At 37.6% G+C, this 21,492-nt stretch overlaps 2 long non-coding RNA genes across 2 annotated transcripts; both read left to right on the forward strand.

Moving 5' to 3' along the window:
• Positions 1-290: 290 nt before the first annotated feature.
• Positions 291-4,339, forward strand: LOC116737752. Its single transcript, XR_004342878.1, has 3 exons — positions 291-350; positions 1,093-1,197; positions 4,285-4,339. It is a non-coding gene; the product is annotated as an uncharacterized LOC116737752 (long non-coding RNA).
• A 3,080-nt stretch (positions 4,340-7,419) lies between these two features.
• On the forward strand, positions 7,420-21,268 carry LOC116737755. The gene is made up of 3 exons (XR_004342890.1): positions 7,420-7,473; positions 8,161-8,265; positions 21,214-21,268. It is a non-coding gene; the product is annotated as an uncharacterized LOC116737755 (long non-coding RNA).
• The last annotated feature ends 224 nt before the right edge of the window (positions 21,269-21,492 follow it).

Genomic DNA, 21,492 nt, shown 5'->3' on the forward strand with positions numbered 1-21,492 from the left:
AGGCAAAGACAAAAAGAAGGCTAATTTAGCAGGTAGTAAAAGAAGAAAAAGGAGAAATCAGGATGAGAGGGAAAGGTGTATCTGTTTCAGTGTAGAAGAATGGACAGACTGTCCACATTAAAAAATTTCTCTTCATCTTATTTTTTTCTTATTTATTAAGGATAGGTAGGCCTGGGAAATGTAGGCATATAACTTAAGATGATATTTTTAAAGTATGTATTTATGAAATTTCACTCTTCTTACTCTGTCCATATAACCTTAATTTTTTTTAACCTTAAATATGTATTATTTTACAGCTGATGGAAAGGTAGAGAAAAATACACTGCTCTATTATATAAAAGCTTTTCCTGGTAAGTCAGAATCTCAACAAGAAGGCAAATAAAACTAAGATCTACAGACTTTACCTTAACTTTTTTTTTTAATTTTTTAATGTTTTTATTTATTTTTGAGACAGACAGAGCATGAGCAGGGGAGGGAGACAGAATCTGAAGGAGGCTCCAGGATCTGAGCTGTCAGCACAGAGCCGGATGTGGGGCTTGAACTCACAGAGTGAGAGATCATGACCTGAGCTGAAGTCGGATGCTTAACTGACTGAGCCACCTAGGCACCCCAGACTTTACCTTAACTTTTAAAAGACCTTATCATTACACAATAATTAGATTATTGATTTTATTATCCCATTAGCCTATAGATCTGCTTTAGATGCAACTACATCCAATGTGATAATTTATAGTCCTCTGATACTGAAAAAGTTTCAAAAATCTATTTGCTATCCAGAGCTCTAGTTATTTTCTAACATAATTCATCAGATTCACCATATATATGTACATATGTATATATATATATATATGTATGTGTGTGTGTATGTATGTGTGTATATATGAATATATATGAATATATTCTATTTTTGGCTTCCACAATACATTTCTATTGTGGAATGTGTCAACATGTCCCACAGGTAGCCCTAAACAGTTTTGTTTTGTTTTTAATTATTGTGCTGTGGATTTGTTTCATTCAGTTGGTGTGTGAATATAGCCAGTATTTTTCTTGGATATCAGTTCCTATTTTTATCCCTATTCCGTCTTCCCTAAGGTGGAAAGTGCTACACCCCTAAAATGCAAAGCATCCTGGAAAACTTGGGTTACGAGCTGGAGGATGAGGAAGTTGAGGACCTGCAGAATCGTCTGCCAACTGATGGTGAGTTTGTTGTTCCACCTTTAGGGAAAGTGAACTCCTCTAATAAAACTTCCAAATTTATTCATATGGGAAAAAATGTATCATCTCAGATCATTATTGTTTAAATCAGACATCAGTAATCTGTTAAAACAGTGACACCCCTGCAGGCCTAAATTCATAGACACCAACTAGAAATTGACAGACCTGAGAAGCAGGTAGAGAAATGAAACAAAGGCAAGTAAAGTCAAAGAAGAAATTTTAAAACCAGCCAGGGGGAAAAAAAAAGGAAAAAGCCCTTAAATCACCATACATTTTAACTAGACTAAAAGAAGGAGATATAATAGCAGAAAAGACAAGTAATCACTTCCCCAAATCTACTTGTCTTGAGGATTATCTTCAGATGGGAGAGATTTTTCACTCGTCCTGCTTCTATCTGGGACTTCCTCCAACATTGTCTGGATACACCTGGCCCACACTTCTAGCTCCACTTTCCAGAAGAACTCTTAGGCTTGTCTGTCTTTGGTTCTTACAACACACCAGGCTGGCTATTGGAAACCTCTCTTTTGTTTTCCAAAAGGTGGAGCTACAGCTCAAGTTTGTGGTTTCTCCCTTGTCCACAGCCCCTGGAGTGTTCTCTGAGGACACTCCTGTTTACTGTTGCCACCACACTCATGAGCCTGCACAAGCAGCTTGCTGCAGAGTTGGGGAGAGGTATGGGCTTAGAACTCGGGGTGTTGGAGGTGCCCACACAGGCCAGGTGTGGGGTTCATCAGGTGAGGTTCTCCCAGAAGCTCATGGACAGGCTTATCTACTGCGTCCTGAGGCAGTCAGCAGAAACCACATCCGTTGAATGCTCTTTAACATTATCTGCCTGTTCATGATCTTCTTCCTTTCCCCAGTCATAGTGGTCCCACCTCAACACTTGGGGTGCTGCAGGAGAGAAACCGGCTTCTCCAGCAGTGTTCCACACAGCTGGGGTAGCTGGACAATCACTCACAGCTATCCCTTCCTCCACGGGAGAGACTGTCACCAGCTAGTAGTATAGCCCTGCGCTGTGTTGCCTTCAGGGTGGGGCCACACTGGCAGGATTCCTCTTACCCTCTCCAGTGCATCCAAACACCAGTGGAGTGCTGGAATCTCTCCTCAGGAGAGGTGGACCTCCACAAAGGCCCACTCATTGTGGGTGTCTGCCCAAGTCATTACTCTTCTGGATTTTCCCAACCACAGAGGGCCTGTGGCTGGTTTGCAAGTTCCTGCTGGTTCTACAGCCTGTACCAAGGTCTGTCTACCTGTTACCCAGTACCCATGTGGGTAGATTCCTGCTGGGTTCCTTGGCCTATGGTGCCGGATCCCACAACTCCCACAGAGACACTTTTGTTCATGGATAGATGCTGAATTCCGTTGTTAGAAAGGGGGACAAAAAGGAGGGATGTCTTATCCTGCCATGATGCTGACATTATTCCTCAATAATTACAAAGTATTAAATGCCTGCTATATACCACAAACAATATTTGGCACTTGAAATATGTTATCAATAGTCCTCAAAACAACTCTGAAAAATAGATTGTAATCCTAGTTTCTCTGACGTGGAAACTGAGAGTCAGTCACAGAAGTTAATTGACTTGACCAAAGCCACATGGCTGCTAAGTGGCAGAGTGGGGATGTCAACCCTATAGAAGTCTTTCTAGGTTTATATAAACTTCAAAGGTTTGCCCTTTCTACTAAATAATACTACCTTGTGTAGGAGAGGTAAGGAGGGCTACATAGACTGTGGTATGAATGATACCCTCAGGGGGCTGTGTGATGTGGCCCTAGAAATGAGGATTTTCAACCAGTAAGTACACAAATGAGAGATTCAGAAAAGACTGGAAATCTTGGTGGCTATGGAATTGGAAGCTTAAAGAATGTGCTGAGTAAGGGTTGAGTGTGGAAGTAGCCACGTACAACATTTTAGGTAGGTGAACACATTGATGTTACAGTATACATTGCTTTTAAATCCTGCAATGTAAGGTGGCCAAACCTCAGAATACTCCTGGAGTCCAAAGTAGAACAAGTGAAGTGGAAGGCAGGACCAGCAATGCTTTCAAAACTTTCTAGCACTACTGGTATTTACCCAATGAATGCAAAAATACTAATTTGAAGGGATACATGCCCCCCCCCCCGATGTTTATAGACACATCATCAACAACAGCCAAATAATGGAAAGAGCCCAAATGTCCATCAACTGATAAACAGATATATACAATGGAATATTACTCAGCCATAAGAAGAATGAAATCTTGCCACTTGCAACGACGTGGATGGAGCTAGAGGATATAAGGAGCTTATATGGCTAGAGGAGCTAAGCAAAATAAGTCAGAGAAAGACAAATACCATATGATTTCACTCGTGGAATTTAAGAACCAAAACAAAAGATCAGAGGGGAGAAGAAATAGAGGGGGAAACCAAGAAACAGACTCTTAACTATAGAGAACACAGTGATGGTTACCAAAAGGGAGGTGGTGGGGGTATAGGTGAAATAGGTGATGGGGATTAAGGGTACACTTGTAGTGATGAGCACAGGATGATTTGTGGAAGTGTTGAGTCAATAAATTGTAGACATGAAACTATCAAAGTAAAAATAAAAATAAATTTAAAAATAAAACTTGCTAACACTCCTATGTACAGCATTTGATATCTTATACTGCAGCTTCTTCCTCTTTGCTATATATTTGTCATATTTAAATTCTTATTCTTGGGGCACCTGGGTGGCTCAGTCGGTTGGGTGTCTGACTTCGGCTCAGGTCATGATCGCACACTTGTGAGTTCCGGCCCCGAATCGGGCTGTGTGCTGACAACTCAGAGCCTGGAGCCTGGTTCAGATTCTGTCTTCCTCTCTCTCTGCCTCTCTTCCCCTCCCCCCCTGCCTCCCTCTCTCTCTCTCTCTATCAAAAAAAAGATAATAATAAACATTAAAAAATTAATAAAATAAAATTTTGTTCTCCAATTCCATGTTCATCTGGGATAAACTTCTAAATTTCAGGGTTTTGTTCCACAATATGACATCTTTATAATGTTTTCTGGGTCTGAGTCATTATGGCTGGGTCTCATTTGTACATTATTTTACAGATATAAAGGTTAAGCTGAATATGCTCATGGAAAATTTAGAGCCATTCAGAGGTGAGTGAAAGCTTATAGGAAAAACTTATTATAAATAGCAATATTCTGATGCTTTTATGTTATGGTTTTACACATTTTATTCCTATAATACTGACATTATTAGTCTTCTTGGTATATTAATAGTCCAGATTAGCTCTGAGTTATATGCTTTTTGAACAAAACTACTAAATTTTTATGTCTCACTAAAATATCCTGTGTTCTCTGGATTTTTTTTTTTCAAAAATGCCCATCACTTTCCATTGTTGGAAGAGCCAAAAGTCTATGTTACCACAATAACTGGCGTGATAAAACATTGGTATAAATCTTTTTCTGAATAACTTATCATACAGGCAGATAAAAAGTAATATACATACCATCTTTATGGAATGATTTATATAGTCATTTATATAAGTGGTTCTAGTCTCGTATACAACTCCCATTTCAGAGTGTTGATTTATCCCATTTTTATTTGAGCATTCAAAGAGTATTTTTTTCTCTCTAGAATTATGAGATTTAGTGCTGTTTCTGACATTCCCTTAGAGTCTTGACTCAGTATTTTGACCAACCCCACTCTTAATTCTGCAATTAAACTTAGATGAAAATCATAGTTTAGAATCACTCATCACCCTTAAATTTTTCATCAGTCATAATTTACATCTTTTCAAAGGAATCAAGATTAATGTTGATGAAGTAGATGACGTTTTGAAAAACATAGGGATAGAACTCACACCTAAGGAACGCTGGAGGCTGCTAAAAACCCTGCCAATTACTTGTGAGCATTTCTGATACTGGTTTGGCCTTTAGGAGAAAGTAGTTTAAGTGTATATATTATTGGGGTAGGTGGGGAATTATTAAACATTTATTAAACATATATGTATATTCAATGCATTTATTGAGCACTTCTTAGGTTATGGGATTAAAGACAAAAATCCTTGCCCTCATGGAGGCTGCCATAGGGGATGGAGCTTACTTGATTGGGACTTAGCTTGAGGACTTCATAAAGAAATTAAGATTTTTAAATTGATAAAATTTAATTTAGTATATTAACTTTGAAATGTTTGGCAGCCCTAAAGCATAAAGAGAAAGAAGGGGGAAAAAGAGAGGAAGTCAGGTTAAAAAGTGTCAAATCAAAGAGATGGAAAGATTCAGAACAGTAAAATGGATAAATTTAAGACCTTCCTCTACTCCTTCCCTTTATTCTTTTTTTTTTAATAGACATGTACTTTTTTAAAAGTTGATTTATTTTTGAGAGGGGAAAGGGGCAGAGAGAAAGGGAGACAGAGGATCTGAAGCAGGCTGCATGCTGCTTCAGAGAGCCATGCTATATCTGAGAGCCTGATACAGGGCTCAGACTCACAAACTGCGAGCTAGATCATTATGTGAGCCGAAGTCAAACACTTAACCAACTGAGCCAACCAGGCACCCCCTCCTTCCCTTTTTCTTAAAGCCAAGAGAAGGATGTGTGGATAAGAAATGAGATAAATCTGTAAGGCAAAGCATGTGACATTGTCTTTATTAAATAGACTGTACTCTTGTTATGAATTGCTGTATCACTTTCTCTAAGACATCAATTATGACTTCTCTTATAGTTGATGGAAAGGTGTATCATGTTCGGTTGCTAGAAGGTGTAAAGACTTTCCAAGGTGAGTGATAAGCTTAATGATAACAATAGCTTATTTCTCTTGATTATAATGCCAGGTACTGTCCTAAGTACTTGATGTCTAATAACTCGCTTAATTATCATAAAAACTCTATGAGGTATGTACTTACATTAGCACCATTTTACAAATGGGAGGTATTAACTCACTTGCCTAAGGTCACACAGTTTGAACTTAGGAAGAGGATTTGAACTCCTATTCCTAACCACTCTGTTATATTTAACAGTTAGGTTATTAACCTTTTTGTTCCCCTTTATGACTTATAATTCAAGGTCAGGTAACCACTAAGTGTGTAGAAATGGTTTACTGTTATAATGGCAGGTTTCAAACTCAGCAGCCAGAATCGTGGCTGTTGTTTCGGACATATTCCTCCATTATGAATAATAAATGAAGAACGAATAAGAAATTTCATTCCTTTTCCTTGCTTTATGTTCTATAACAAATTTTAGCAGGGTGTCTTATAGCATATGTAAGGACAATGTTCTTTTCTTCACATTCCCCAGCCCTGTCCCCCTCCACCTTAGTTTTATGTTTTCCTTGAACATCTGCATGGCAACTTTGCTTTTCTCCCCCAACCCCATTGGGATTTGGTGCATAGACTTAACTAGAATTCTTTTAATAATAGGCATAGTTTCACATTTCTGTTTTGCCTCTTTATTTATTAAGGAGGGAAAATTTTAGAAAATAAACTAGAAACCATTCTGGAAAACTTGAACTATGACCTTGAAAATGAAGAAATCAAAGATCTACGGAATCATTTGAAAATTGATAGTGAGTATTTCACTTACCACTTCCTTTCAGAAAAATCTTTGAAATCTTCTCATGAAATCTGAGTATTCTTATTCAATTTCACTTAGAAAGTTAAAAGCACTTGTAGAGTTATAATCCTCGAGGATGAGAAATAGGACTTCTGATTATTATTGTTAATACCATGTGAGGATCAATAGGGCGCTGGTAGATTACAATTTAGCTAGGAAAAGCAAAACAGTACTTCAGAGGAAAACAATAGAAGTGATGCTGGAAAAAGGTCAGAGATTGACAAAACCATATGAGGAGGAAAAAAAAAAAAAAAAAAAAAGGTTTGGAATTGTCTGACAAGTAGTGTACAAACCAGAGGTGATCATATTCTGATTTCACAAATAAGAATGTCGGGTTGGGTTGAAATAGAAGCTCAGTGATATCTGACTTTAGACCAGTAATATGGCACCAGAGAGATATCTTTTAAGTGAAAAGGGTCAAGTGGAAAAGAATTAAAGATCTGATTTAGCATGTTAAAACACCCTCTTTAGAATTCTAGAAGGTTGTTGGATGGTTTAAGAAAATGAAAAATCAACAAATTCCCTCTATGTAAGGAATGAGAAGTTAGAAAATTTCATGGAAGAAAGGCGTCCTATTCCCAATAGCAATACATGTTTTGTTTGTGTACAATTTATGATTTGTATTCCAGAGAGTGGAAGGATTTCACTGAACTCCTTTATGAGGACAGCAAATTTATTTTCTGGTGAGTGAGAAGTAATGAGGAAAAAATGTAAAATCAGGATCCTTTGTTGTATGTACATACCATATTTTAATCGTATATCCCAGTATTCCAAACTATACACAAGCCTTATTTCACCAATATACTGATGGCGTGTTTGTCTTTAAGAATATAGATGGACTTCTTATTACCTATGGTTTTAGAAGTATCATTTTTTAAGAAGTCTATTTTATTATAGGCTGGTTGGCTTGTCCCCCTTTTTTAGAGCATTAATAAAAGCATTCTTGGGGTGCCTGGGTGGCTCAGTCGGTTAAGCGTCCGACTTCAGCTCAGGTCACGATCTCTTGGTCCGCGGGTTCGAGCCCCGCGTCGGGCTCTGGGCTGATGGCTCGGAGCCTGGAGCCTGCTTCCGATTCTGTGTCTCCCTCTCTCTCTGCCCCTCCCCCGTTCATGCTGTGTCTCTCTCTGTCTCAAAAATAAACGTTAAAAAAAATTAAAATAAAAAATAAAAGCATTCTTTTGACAAGGCTTAAAGGAGACATGTTATCTTTTAACCCCTTCTTGTGATGCAGTTAGACAAGCCTCCCTGTATCCTTGTTCTGAAGTTATATCTCTAGCAAGTTGAGATGCTGCTATGTTATTATAATTTTCTTAAATTAGAATTGTTATGCATGAAAATGTTCACATACCTTATCTCCCATCTTTTTAAAGGTGATAAAATTAATGCCAGTGACACACAACTTTATCTGAAAAATGTAGGTATTGAGTTAACAAATAAAGAAAGCCAGGATCTACTGAACATACTGCCATTGGATGGTAAGCATTTCAGGCATTGCTGTGGATTTCAGAGAATATTGGGCTTAAGAGTTTTTGTATAAAATTCTCGAAGTATAACTCTTTAAAGTCCTATTAAAAATTTTAAAAGGGGTGACATCAGCAACATGGCATGGAAGCTCTTTGTCCTTTTAACCACCCTTCTTACTCAATGAATTAGAGGGCGCCTGTCTGACTCAATTGGAAGAGCAAAAAACTCTTGATCTCTGGTCCTGAGTTGGAGCCCCACATTGGGTGTAGAGATAACTTAAATAAAACTTTAAAAACAAAAACAATGAATTGGACATTCACACACAAACAAGAGTGCCTTTGGGAGTGTTTCGGGAACTAGCACCTTACTCCAAGGGACCCAGGAGGAGGCTCACCCACCTGTGCAACCCGCAAGAGACAGCCAGCCTCCATACGGGGCTGCAGAGCCAACACAGAATTGCGTACAAATTGCGTACAACACAAAATTCCGGCAAAATTGTGTACATCTCTCTCAGTGCTGTCAGGCAAAAATCGGATGAGTGCTGACCCAGGCATGAGAGAGAACCTGCAGAAGTCTAGCCTTGCTGGAGGGAGACTCCCAACACACCATCAGAGAAAAAGAAAGAAAGAAAAATACGAATTTGGTCACAGCGGAGGCAGTAAGAGAAACTTCCCTGGCGCCACTCTCCCCGAGGCAAATAATGCACAGGAGTGATGTATAGGCCACAGTGACCTCTCCCCTAGGGGAAAGGAAAGCAGTGAGTGAGTGCCTGAGTGCCTGGCTTCCCCAGCAGAGCAGGACCAGCTGGGAAAACCCATTTCTCTCCACCAGCACCCAGGGGACTAAGGCGGGAACTCTTAAAGGCAGAGATGAATTTCAACTGGCAGTGTTGAGATTGTGCTCAGCAGGAAGTCGACCCATGAGTCTCTGGGAATACACCTGGGGATCTCCCTATGGTTCTCAAGAATCCCAATGCCCAAGTGCTAAGCCCACACCTCCCCTTATTCTGCTGCTAGCTCCTTGTGCAGGAGTGACAACTGCGTCCTCTAGAGAGACTTCCAGTAGTAAGCATGCTCAGAAAACCGCCAGGAGTGGCAAGGGAGAAACCATAAACTTGAGCTAGAGCGCCACCTGGTGGAAAACAAAAGTTTTCAATAGCCAACCTGGTGAATTCTAAAGACCATTAAAATATATATATAAAAGCTTAAAATTTGGCCACAAAGTCATTCTGACAAGTATAAGGTAACATCTCTTTGTGGTCCTGATTTGCATTTCCCTGAGATCTCGCCTTACACCCATCAGAATGGCTAGAGTCAAAAAGACATGAAATAACTAGTAGTGGTGAGAATGTGGAGAAAAAGGAATGCTCATTCACTGTTGGTGGGGATGTAGACTGGTGCAGCCATTGTGGAAAACAGTATGGAGGTTCCTCAAAAAATTAAAAATAGAAATACCATATGATGCAATAATTCCACTACTGGGTATTTACCCAAAGAAAACAAAAACACCAATTTGAGAAGATGTGTGCACTTCTGTGTTTATTGCAGCATTGTTTACAACTGCCAAGATAGGGAAGCAGCTCAAGTGTCCAATGATAGATGAATGGATAAAGAAGATGTGGTGTATATGTGCAATGGAATATTACTCAGCCATAAGAAAGGATGAGATCTTTCCACTTGCAACAACATGGATGGACCTAGAGAGTATTATGCTAAGTGAAATAAATTAGAGAAAGATAAATACCATATGATTTCATTCATATGTGAATCTAAAAAGAAATAAAGATTATACAAACAAAAAGCAGAATCAGACCTATAAATAGAGACAAACATGGTTGCTGTGGCGCAGGGGGAGTGGAAGTTGGGCAAAATGGAAGTAGGAGTTACAAGTGTCCAGTTACAGAATGTATACATCATGGGAGTAAAAGGTACAGCATAGGGAATATAGTCAATGGTATTGTCATAGTGCTGCATAGTGACAGGTGGTATCTACGCTTGTAGTGAACATAGCATAACAGAGAGAGTTGTTGAATTACTATGTTGTGTACCTGAAATTAATGTAACATGTATTGACTATGCTCAAATTTTAAAAAATATGTTGAAAAAAATTAAAATTAAATTTGGCCACAAAGTGAACAAGAAGAGTGGAGGAAGCATACCTTCACAAAGACAAAGGAAAAACTCATAATAACAACGCCATAGAATATAACGCCCCATCTGAAGACAACAGGCAAAGAGCTAAGGAGGTGTCTGTTCCTTCGAATGCCAAAGTAGCAACACATGACCACAGGAAAAATTTAAAATCAAGGAAATATGACATCATAAAAAGAAAATTATTATTCTTCAGAGATTGAGCTCAAAGGTATGCATATTGACATCTAGTGGATAAAGAATTTAAGATAATTGTTTTGAAGAAACTCAATGAGCTACAAGAAAACTCAAAGAAAATTCAGTGAAATCAGGAATAAATGTAAGAACAAATTGAGTTCTTTCCCAAAGAAATTGAAATTATGAAAAAGAACCAAGCAGTAATTCTGGAGCTAAAGAATTTAGTGAATGAAATGAAAAATGCAATAGAGAGCATCAGTAGCAGGGCATACAAAATGGAAGAAAGAATAAATTACTCAGAGGATAGAAGTTTTGAAATAACATAGAATAAAAGCAATAAATATTTTTTCCTTTTTAAAAATTTAAATTCTAGTTAGTTAACATAGAGTGCAATATTGGATTCAGAAGTAGAATTTAGTCATTCATCACTTACATATAACACCAAGTGCTCATCATAACGAGTGCCCCCCTTAATACCCATCCCCCATCTAGCCCATCACCCACCTACCTCCCTGTATCAACCCTCAGTTTGTTCTCTATTTAAGGATTTCTTACCATACCTTGAGATCATAACAGTCATATATGAAAGACCCAACACTAATATCATGCTCAATGGGGAAAAACTAAGAGCTTTCTCCCTAAGGTCAGGAGCATGACAGGGATGTCCACTCTCACCACTGTTATTCAACATAGTATTGGAAGTCTTAACCTCAGCAATCAGACAACGCAAAGAAATAAAAGGCATCCAAATAGGCCAGGAGGAAGTCAAACTTTCACCCTTTGCAGATGACATGATACTCTATGGAAAACCCAAAAGATTCCAAAAAAACCTGCTAGAACTGATCCATGAATTCAGCAAAGTTGTAGAATATAAAATCAATGCACAGAAATCGGTTTCATTCCTATACACCAATAATGAAACAACAGAAAGAGAAATCAAGGAATCGATCTCATTTACAATTGCACAAAAACCATAAAATACATAGGAATAAATCTAACCAAAGAGGTAAAAAATCTATACACTGAAAACTATAGAAAGCTTATGAAAGAAGTTGAAGAACACACCAAAAAATGGAAAAATATTCCATGTTCCTGGATATGAAGAACAAATATTGTTAACATGTCAATACTACCCAGAGCAATCTACATGTTCAGTGCAATACCTATCAAAATAACACCAGCATTCTTCACAGAGCTAGAACAAACAATCCTAAAATTTGTATGGAACTACAAAAGACCCCGAATAGCCAAAGCAATCTTGAAAAAGAAAACCAAAGCAGGAGGCATCATAATCCCGGACTTCAAGCTGTATTACAAAGCTGCAGTCATTAAGACAGTATGGTACTGGCACAAAAACAGACTCATATCAATGGAACAGAATAGGAAACCCAGAAATGGATCCACAAACATATGGCCAACTAATCTTTGACAAAGCAGGAAAGAATATTCAATGGAATAAAGACAGTCTTCAGCAAGTGGTGCTGGGAAAACTGGACAGCGACATGCAGAAGAATGAACCTGGACCACTTTCTTACACTATACACAAAAATAAACTCAAAATGGATGGAAGACCTCAATGTAAACAGGAAGCCATCAAAATCCTTGAGGAGAAAGCAGGCAAAAACCTCTTTGATCTTGGCCGCAGCAACTTCTTACTCAACACGTCTCTGGAGACAAGGGAAACAAAAGCAAAAATGAACTATTGGGACCTCATCAGAATAAAAAGCTTCTGCACAGTGAAGGAAACAATCAGCAAAACTAAAAGGCAGCCAACAGAATGGGAGAAGATATTTGCAAATGACATATCAGATAAAGGGTTAGTATCCAAAATCTATAAAGAACTTATCAAACTCAACACCCAAAAAAACAAATAACCCAGTGAAGAAATAAATGGGCAAAGGACATAGACACTTCCCCAAAGAAGACATCCAGATAGCTAACAGACACATGAAAAAATGCTCAGCATCACTCATCATCAGGGAAATACAAATCAAAACCACCATGAGATACCACCTTACACCTATTAGAATGGCTACCATTAACGACTCAGGCAACAACAGATGTTGGCAAGGATGTGGAGAAAGACGATCTCTTTTGCGCTGCTGGTGGGAATGCAAACTGGTGCAGCCACTCTGGAAAACAGTATGGAGGTTCCTCAAAAAATTAAAAGTAGAACTGCCCCACGACCCAGCAATTGCACTACTAGGTATTTACCCAAGGGAATACACGTATGTTGTTTCAATGGGGCACATGCACCCCAATGTTTATAGCAGCACTATCAACAATAGAGTATGGAAAGAGCCGAAATGTCCATCGATGGATGAATGGATAAAGAACATATAGTATATATATATACAATGGAGTATTACTTGGCAATCAAAAAGAATGAAATCTTGGGGCGCCTGGGTGGCGCAGTCGGTTAAGCGTCCGACTTCAGCCAGGTCACGATCTCGCGGTCCGTGAGTTCGAGCCCCGCGTCGGGCTCTGGGCTGATGGCTCAGAGCCTGGAGCCTGTTTCCGATTCTGTGTCTCCCTCTCTCTTTGCCCCTCCCCCGTTCATGCTCTGTCTCTCTCTGTCCCAAAAATAAATAAACGTTGAAAAAAAAAAATTTAAAAAAAAAAAAAAGAATGAAATCTTGCCATTTGCAACTACATGGAAGGAACTAGAGGGTATTATGCTAAGTGAAATTAGAGAAAAACAAATATCATAGGACTTCACTTGTATGAGGACTTTAAGATACAAAACAGATGAACATAAGGGAAGGGAAGCAAAAATAATATAAAAACAGGAAGGGGGACAAAACATAAGAGACTCTTAAATATGGAGAACAGAGGGTTACTGAAGGGGTTCTGGGAGGGGGTTGGGCCAAATGGGTACGGGCACTAAGGAATCTACTCCTGAAATCATTGTCGCACTGTATGGTAACTAACTTGAATGTAAATTTTAAAAGATAAATTAAATTTTAAAAAAGTTTCTTATGGTTTGTTTCCCTCTCTCTTTTCCTCCGCCTCCCATATGTTCATCTGTTTCATTTCTTAAATTCTACATATGATTGAAAATCATATGGTATTTATCTTTCTCTGACTTCTTTCACTTAGCACAATACACTCTAGCTCCATCTATGTCATTGCAAATGGCAAGATTTCATTCTTTTTGATGGCTGAGTAACATTCCATTGTACATATACATCTTCTTTATCCATTCATCAATTGATGGACACTTGGTCTATTTCCATAGTTTTGCTGTTGTTGATAATGCTGCTATAAACATCAGGGTGCATGTGTCCCTTCAAATCTGTATTTTTTAAATGTTTGGTTATTTTTGAGAGAGAGAACAGGGGAGGGGCAGAGAGAGAGGGAGACAGAGGATCTGAAGCAGGCTCTGTGCTGACAGCAGAGAATCTGATGCAGGTTCAAACTCATGAACTGTGAGATCAAAGTCAGATGCTTAACCAACTGAACCACCCAGGTGCCCCTTGAAACTGTATTTTTGTATCCTTTGGGTAAATATCTAGTAGTGCAATTGCTGGATCACAGGGTAGTTCTAGTTGTAACTTTTTGAGGAACCTCCATACTATTCTACAGAGTGGCTGCACCAGTTTTCATTCCCACCAAGAGTGCAAGAGGGAAAAACAAAGATTTTAAAAGAGCAAAGAAAGCCTATGCGAGCTACAGAATTCCATCAAAAGACAAATATTAGAATAGTCAGTTCCCAGAAGGAAAAAAGGGAAAAGGAGGCAGAGAACAGAGAAATAATAGTTGAGAACCCCCCAAATCTGGGGAACGATTTGGACATCCAAGTCCATCAAGCTAATAATAGATCATCCTATTATCTCAATGCAAAAAGACTTTATCTAAGACACATTATATTGAAACAGTCAAAAATCAATAGTATTAACTAGCTTTTTTGTGATAATCACTTCATAATCTATACAAATATCAAATTATTATGCTGTAAACCTGAAACTAATATGATGTTATATGTCAATTATATCTCAATTTTAAAAATCATTGATAAAAAGTCCTGAAAAGAGCAGTAAAAAACAAATGTAACCCAGAAAGGAACTCCCACTATATGCTATCTACAGATTTCTCAGCAGAAACTCCAGAGTTTAATCACAGATTCAAAGTGCTGAAAAAGAAAATTTGCCAGCCAAGAATACTTTATTCAGCAAAGTTATCCTTTACGTATGAAGGAGGAATAAAGGCTTTCCCAGACAAACAAAAGCTGAGGGAGTTCACCACTAATAGACCTGTCTGGCCAAGAAATACTGAATGGAGTTATTTAAGCTGAAATGAAAAGACACTATCCAGTCACCTGAAAACATACAAATGTACACAACATACTGGCAAAGGTGAAAAATATGCAGTTAGACTTTTTTAAAAACCTCCAATTCTATAATAGAATGGTGTGTTAATCAGTCAACTATAGCATAAAGGTTAAAAGAATACTAGTAAAAATACCTATAACTACTATAAATTAACAAATACACATATTAAAAATAGGTCAATTGTAGCATCAGTGATGTGAAACTGAGAAATATAAGGATGGAGCCTTTGTAGGTGATTGAAGTAAGTTGCCATAAGCCTAAAGTGGACTGTTTTATCTATAAGATATTTTATGTAAACCCTATGGTGTCACAACAAAGCAAAAACCTGGATTAAATTTACAAAAGGGGCGCCTGGGTGGCGCAGTCGGTTAAGCGTCCGACTTCAGCAGGTCACGATCTCGCGGTCCGTGAGTTCGAGCCCCGCGTCGGGCTCTGGGCTGATGGCTCAGAGCCTGGAGCCTGTTTCCGATTCTGTGTCTCCCTCTCTCTCTGTCCCTCCCCCGTTCATGCTCTGTCTCTCTCTGTCCCAAAAATAAATAAACGTTGAAAAAAAAATTTTAATTTACAAAAGATACAAAGAGGGGAGTCAGAGGATACCACCACCAAACCTTACCAATTCATAAAGGTAGGCAGAAACAGAAGGGAAAAGAAACAATGGAACACAAAACAGCCAGAAAGCGATTAATAAGATGGCATTAGTAAGTTCTGACATACCAATAACTACTCTAAATGTGAATGGATTGAATTCACCAGTCAAAAGTGATTGGATGGATAAAAACAAGATCCAACTATATGCTGCCTACAAGAGACTCACTTCAGCTTTAAGGACACACATAGGCTCAAAGTAAAGAGATCGAAAAAGGCATTTAATGTGAGTGGAAACCAAAAGAAACAGGGACAGCTATGATCATATCAGACAAACTAGATTTTAAATCAAAAATGGTAACAAGAGACAAAGAAAGTCATTACATAATAATAAAGGGGTAAAATCATCAAGAATATACAGCAATCATAAATATACACAAACCATCACAGCATCCAAATATATTAAGCAAATGCTAACAGATCTGAGAGGGGAAATAGATAGCAGTACAATAATAGTAGGGAACTTGAATGTCCTACTTTCAACAGTGAAATAAGTACATTATCCGGGGCGCCTGGGTGGCTCAGTCGGTTGAGCGGCCGACTTTGGCTCAGGTCAAGATCTCGCGGTCCGTGAGTTCGAGCCCCGCATCGGGCTCTGTGCTGACAGCTCGGAGCCTGCAGCCTGTTTCGGATTCTGTGTCTCCCTCTCTCTGACCCTCCCCCGTTCATGCTCTGTCTCTCGCTGTCTCAAAAATAAATAAACGTTAAAAAAAATTTAAAAAAAAAAAGAAAGAAGTACATTATCCAAAGACAATGAACAACTAGAAATCAACAACTTGAGGAAACCTGAAAAATCTACAAATGTGTGGAAACTAAACAACACACTCTTGGCAAGTCAATGGGTTGACGAAATCAAAGGGAAATCAAAGAATACCTTGAAACAAATGAAAATGGAAATACAACATACAAAACCTATGGGATTTGGGGCGCCTGGGTGGCGCAGTCGGTTAAGCGTCCGACTTCAGCCAGGTCACGATCTCGCGGTCCGGGAGTTCGAGCCCCGCGTCAGGCTCTGGGCTGATGGCTCAGAGCCTGGAGCCTGTTTCCGATTCTGTGTCTCCCTCTCTCTCTGCCCCTCCCCCGTTCATGCTCTGTCTCTCTCTGTCCGAAAAATAAATAAACGTTGAAAAAAAAAATTTAAAAAAAAAATAAAAAAAAATAAAAAAAAAAAAACCTATGGGATTCTTTAAAAGTAGTTCTGTTAGAGAAGTTTAGAGTGATAAATGAATATTTCAGGAAATAAGAAAGATCACATATAAGCAACCTAACTTTATACCTAAAGGAACTAGAAAAAAAAAAAGAAGAACAGTTAAGCTCAAATTAATGGAGGGAAGAAATAAGAAAGATCAGAGTGGAAATAAATGAAATAGAGATGAAAAAAAGCAATAAAAAAGATAAGTAAAACTAAGAGCTGATTTTTTAACAAACAAAATTGACAACTCTTAATGAGGTTCAAAAAAGTAGAAGACTCAAATAAAATCAGAAATGAAAGAGGAGAAATTACAACTGACACTATAGATAACAGGAATATATAATTTCCAAAAACATACAACCTATGAAGACTGAATTAAGAAGAAATAGAAAATTGAACAGACTAATAATGAGTAAGGAGATTGATTCAGTAATGAAAAACTTCCCAACCTAGAAAACTCCAGGACCAGATGGCTTCACTGGCAAATATTACCAAAAGTTTAAAGAATTCATGCCACTCCTTCTTGGGGTACCTGGGTGGTTCAGTTGGTTAAGTGGCCAACTCTTGATTTCAGCTCAGGTCATGATCTTGTAGTTGTGAGATAGAGCCCTACATCAGGCTCCAGGTTTAGCATGGAGCCTGCTTGAAATTCTCTTTCTCTCTCCCTCTACCCCTCTCCCCTGCTTGCGCTCTCTTTCTTAAAAAAAATGTTAAAGATGATAGAGGAGTCTCAAGTAATGGATAAGTAATATGTATGACAACAAGTAAGCAATACAAAACTAGTCAGTATTATAAAGATAAAATAAATTTCAAGAGTCTGCTGTCTCTTCAAAAAAAAAAAAAGAATGTTAAAGAATTCCACTCCTTCTCAAACTCTGCCAAAAAGGCTGAAGAGAAAGGAACATTTCCAAACTCATTCTACAAGACCAGCATCACCTGCTACAAAAATGAAAACTGTATACCAATATCCCTGATGGACACAGATGCAAAATTCTCAACAATGTATTACCATGCCAAATTCAAGAACTCATTAAAAGGATTATACACCATGACCAAGTAGGATTTATCCCTGGAATGCAAATATGGCTCAATATATGCATATCAATACATGTGATACACTAATTAATAGAATGAAAGATAAAATTGTATGATCATCTTAGTAGATACAGAAAAACATTTGACCAAACACAACATCCTTTCATTATAAATACCTCAACAGATTGGGTATAAGAAGAAAATACCTCAGCATAAAAAGGGCCATATGCAACAAACCCACAGCAATTATACTCAATGGTGGAAAACCAAAACCTTTTCCTTTAAGATTAGGAACAAGACAAGGGTGTTCCTTCTCAACACTTTTGTTCAACATAATCCCAGAACTACTAGCTAAAGAAATCAGGCATGACAAAGAAATAAAAGGCATCCAAATTAGCGAGGAAGAAGCAAAATTGTCATTAATTGCAAATGATATTGAAATGCAAGTGACATTGAAAATCTCAAAGGCTCTGTTTCCGAGTCTGTGTCTCCCTCTCTCTCTGCCCCTCCCCCGTTCATGCTCTGTCTCTCTCTGTCCCAAAAATGAATAAATGTTGAAAAAAAAATTAAAAAAAAAAAAAAAAAAAAGAAAATCTCAAAGGCTCAACTAAGAAAAAGTGTTGGATATAATCAATTCAGTTAAGCTGCAGGATATAAAAGCAATAAACAGAAATCCGTTGCATTTCTATATACGAACAATAAAACATCTGGAAGAAAAAAAAACTTATCCCAGGAGTGCCTGGCTGGCTCAGTCAGTAGAGCATGTGACTCTTGATCTCACAGTCTTAAGTTCAAGCCCCATATTAGGCATAGAGCTTACTTTAAAAAAAAGTAAAATGAATGTATAAATGAAACCTATCCCATTCACAATAGCATCACAAACAATAAAATACCTAGAAGTGGAAGTGGAAGATTTGTAAAATGAATTCTACAAGACTTTGTTGAAAGAAATCAAAGAAGACATAAACAATTGGAAGGACATCCTGTGCTCATAAATTGAGTTAATGTTAAAATTCCCATGCTACTTGAAGCTGTCTCTAGATTCAATGCAATTCTTATAAAAATTCCATGGTATTTTTCACAGAAATAGAAAATACAATCCTAAATATTGTATAGAACCACAAAAGATCCTGAATGTCCAAAGCAATCATGAGAAAGAACAAAATCTGAGGCATCTCACTTCCGGATTACAAAGTTTTGTTAACTAAAACAGTATGGTACTGACATAAAAATAGACACATATGCAAATGGAATAGAAGAGAGAGCCCAGAACTAAACCCCCATATTTACAGTCAACTAATATTTGATAAGGGAACCAAGAACATGCAATGAGGAAAGGATTGTCTTTTCAACAAATGATGTTGGGAAAACTGGATAAATACATGCAGAAGACTAAAACTTAACCCCTATCTTACACAACTCACATAAAATATCTTGAAATGGATCAAAGACTTAAACACAAGACCCAATTTGGTAAAATTCCTGGAAGAATACATTGGGAAGGAAGTCCTTGACATTGGTCCTAGCGATGGTATTTTGGCTATGACACCAAAAGCACAAACAACAAAAAAATTTAACAAGTGGAACTACATAAAACTTGTGCACTGCAAAAGAAACAATTAATGAAATGAAAATGTAACCTACAGAATGGAAAAAAAAAATTTCAAACCATGTATAGGATAAAAAGGTAATATTCAAAAGATATAAGGAATTCACACAACTCAATAGCAAAAGACAATCAAATGTTTTTAAAGGCACAGTATTTAGGAGTGCCTGGGTGGCTCAGTTGGTTAAATGTCCGACTTCAGCTCAGGTCATGATCTCGTGGCTCATGGGTTTGAGCCCCATGTCAGGGTCTGTGCTGACAGCTCACAGCCTGGAGCCTGCTTCAGATTCTGTGTCTTCCTCTCTCTCTATCTGCTTCTCCCCTACTCACTCTCTCTCTCTCTCTCTCTCTCTCTCTCTCTCTCTCTCTCTCTTTCTCTATGAAAAATAAATAAATATTAAAAAAAATTTAAGGCAGAGTATTTAAATAGACATTTTCCAAAGACATACAGATAGCCAACATGTACATGAAAAGGTGCTCAACATCACTAATCATTAAGGAAGTGCAAATCAAAATCACGATAAGATACCACCTCACACCTGTAAAAATGGCTATCATCAAGAAGACAAGAGATAACAAGTGTTGGTGAGGATGTGGAGAAAACGGAACACTTGTACACTGTTGATGGAATTGTAAACTGGTTTGGCCACTATGGAGAAAAATATGGAGGCTTCTCAAAAGAATTAAAAATAAAACTACAATACAATATACAATCCCACTTCTGGATATATATCTGAAAAAAGTAAAAACAGGTTATCAAAGAGATTTATGCACTCCAATGTTTATTGCGGCATTATTTATAGCAGCCAAGATATGGAAACAACCTAAGTGCCTATCAATGAGTGAATGAATAAAGAAGATGTGGTGTATTATAGTCAATGGAATACTATTCAGCCATGAGAAAAGAAAAAAATCCTACCATTTGCAACAACATGGGTAGACCTTGAGGACATTATGCTACATGAGATAGGTGAAGCAGAGAAAGGCAAATACTGAATGATATCTCATATGTGAAATCTAAAAAAAAAAAAAACTCGACAGTGGAATGCTGGTTACCGGGGCTGGGTGGTAGGGGGAATCATGGAAGAATGGAGAGATGTTGTTTAAGGATACATACTTACAACTAGTAGATAAATGAGTCCTAGAGATCTAGTATACAGAACATGATTATAGAAAACAAAACTGTATTGTAAACATTAAAGTTGCTAAGTAGCCAGATCTTAATTTTACCCATTGCAAAAAGAAATAATTTTTTGATGTGATAGAGGTATTAGCTAATGATACAATGGAATCATACTACAATATAAATATATCAAATCAATATGTTGTATACCCTAAACTTCACAATGTTGTATGTCAATTATACTCAGTGTTTAAAAATTAAGAGAAAAATAAATGTAGAACGAGCCACTTCTGATATAAAATATTTTGTCCTTACCACTTAAATATTAATTTGGGAGTAATGTTCTCTTTGGGGTACTGCTGTTATGGATAAACATTTTTCAATGTTGGAACCAGCATCTATAACAAGTCTAAAGCTAAAGGTAGGAAAAAGGTGATAAAACAGTTGTAGTAGGGAAAGGAGGGACACTTTAGAAAAAAGAAAGAAAGAAAGAAATCTGTTTTAACATGTTAGAGTTCTACCAATAGTAGCTCAGATGCAGAGATAAATAGTTACCTTGAGAATCTTAGTCATCTCTTTGCTTCCTTCTTCTTTGGAATTATAACTAGTAATAACTTGTAAAAATCTACAAATAACTAAATGCTACTGCCTTTCTCTGTTTCCACTTCTTAGTCAACCAAATTTGACCCTTATCTTACAGATAACAATAAGGTGTATAAAAAAAGGTTGATGGATGGAGTGAAGACATACAGAAGTGAGTGAGAAGCATGCCAAGAAAGAGAAAACATCTTCAAGCTTTTGCATTTACTTTTCTAAAATCTCTCTTATTTCTCAATGATTAGACTGCTAATTATGTTATTCTGTTTTTTTTAATGAGCTATCATTCTTGGTTGTACACAGTCACATTTGGGAAAATAACCTACACTATTTTGTCACTGTAGCAAATTTCAAATCTTATTTAATGGTAAGAAATTTGTGT

The sequence above is a fragment of the Lynx canadensis genome, chromosome E1 (genome assembly GCF_007474595.2).
Source record: "Lynx canadensis isolate LIC74 chromosome E1, mLynCan4.pri.v2, whole genome shotgun sequence".
Taxonomy (NCBI): domain Eukaryota; kingdom Metazoa; phylum Chordata; class Mammalia; order Carnivora; family Felidae; genus Lynx; species Lynx canadensis.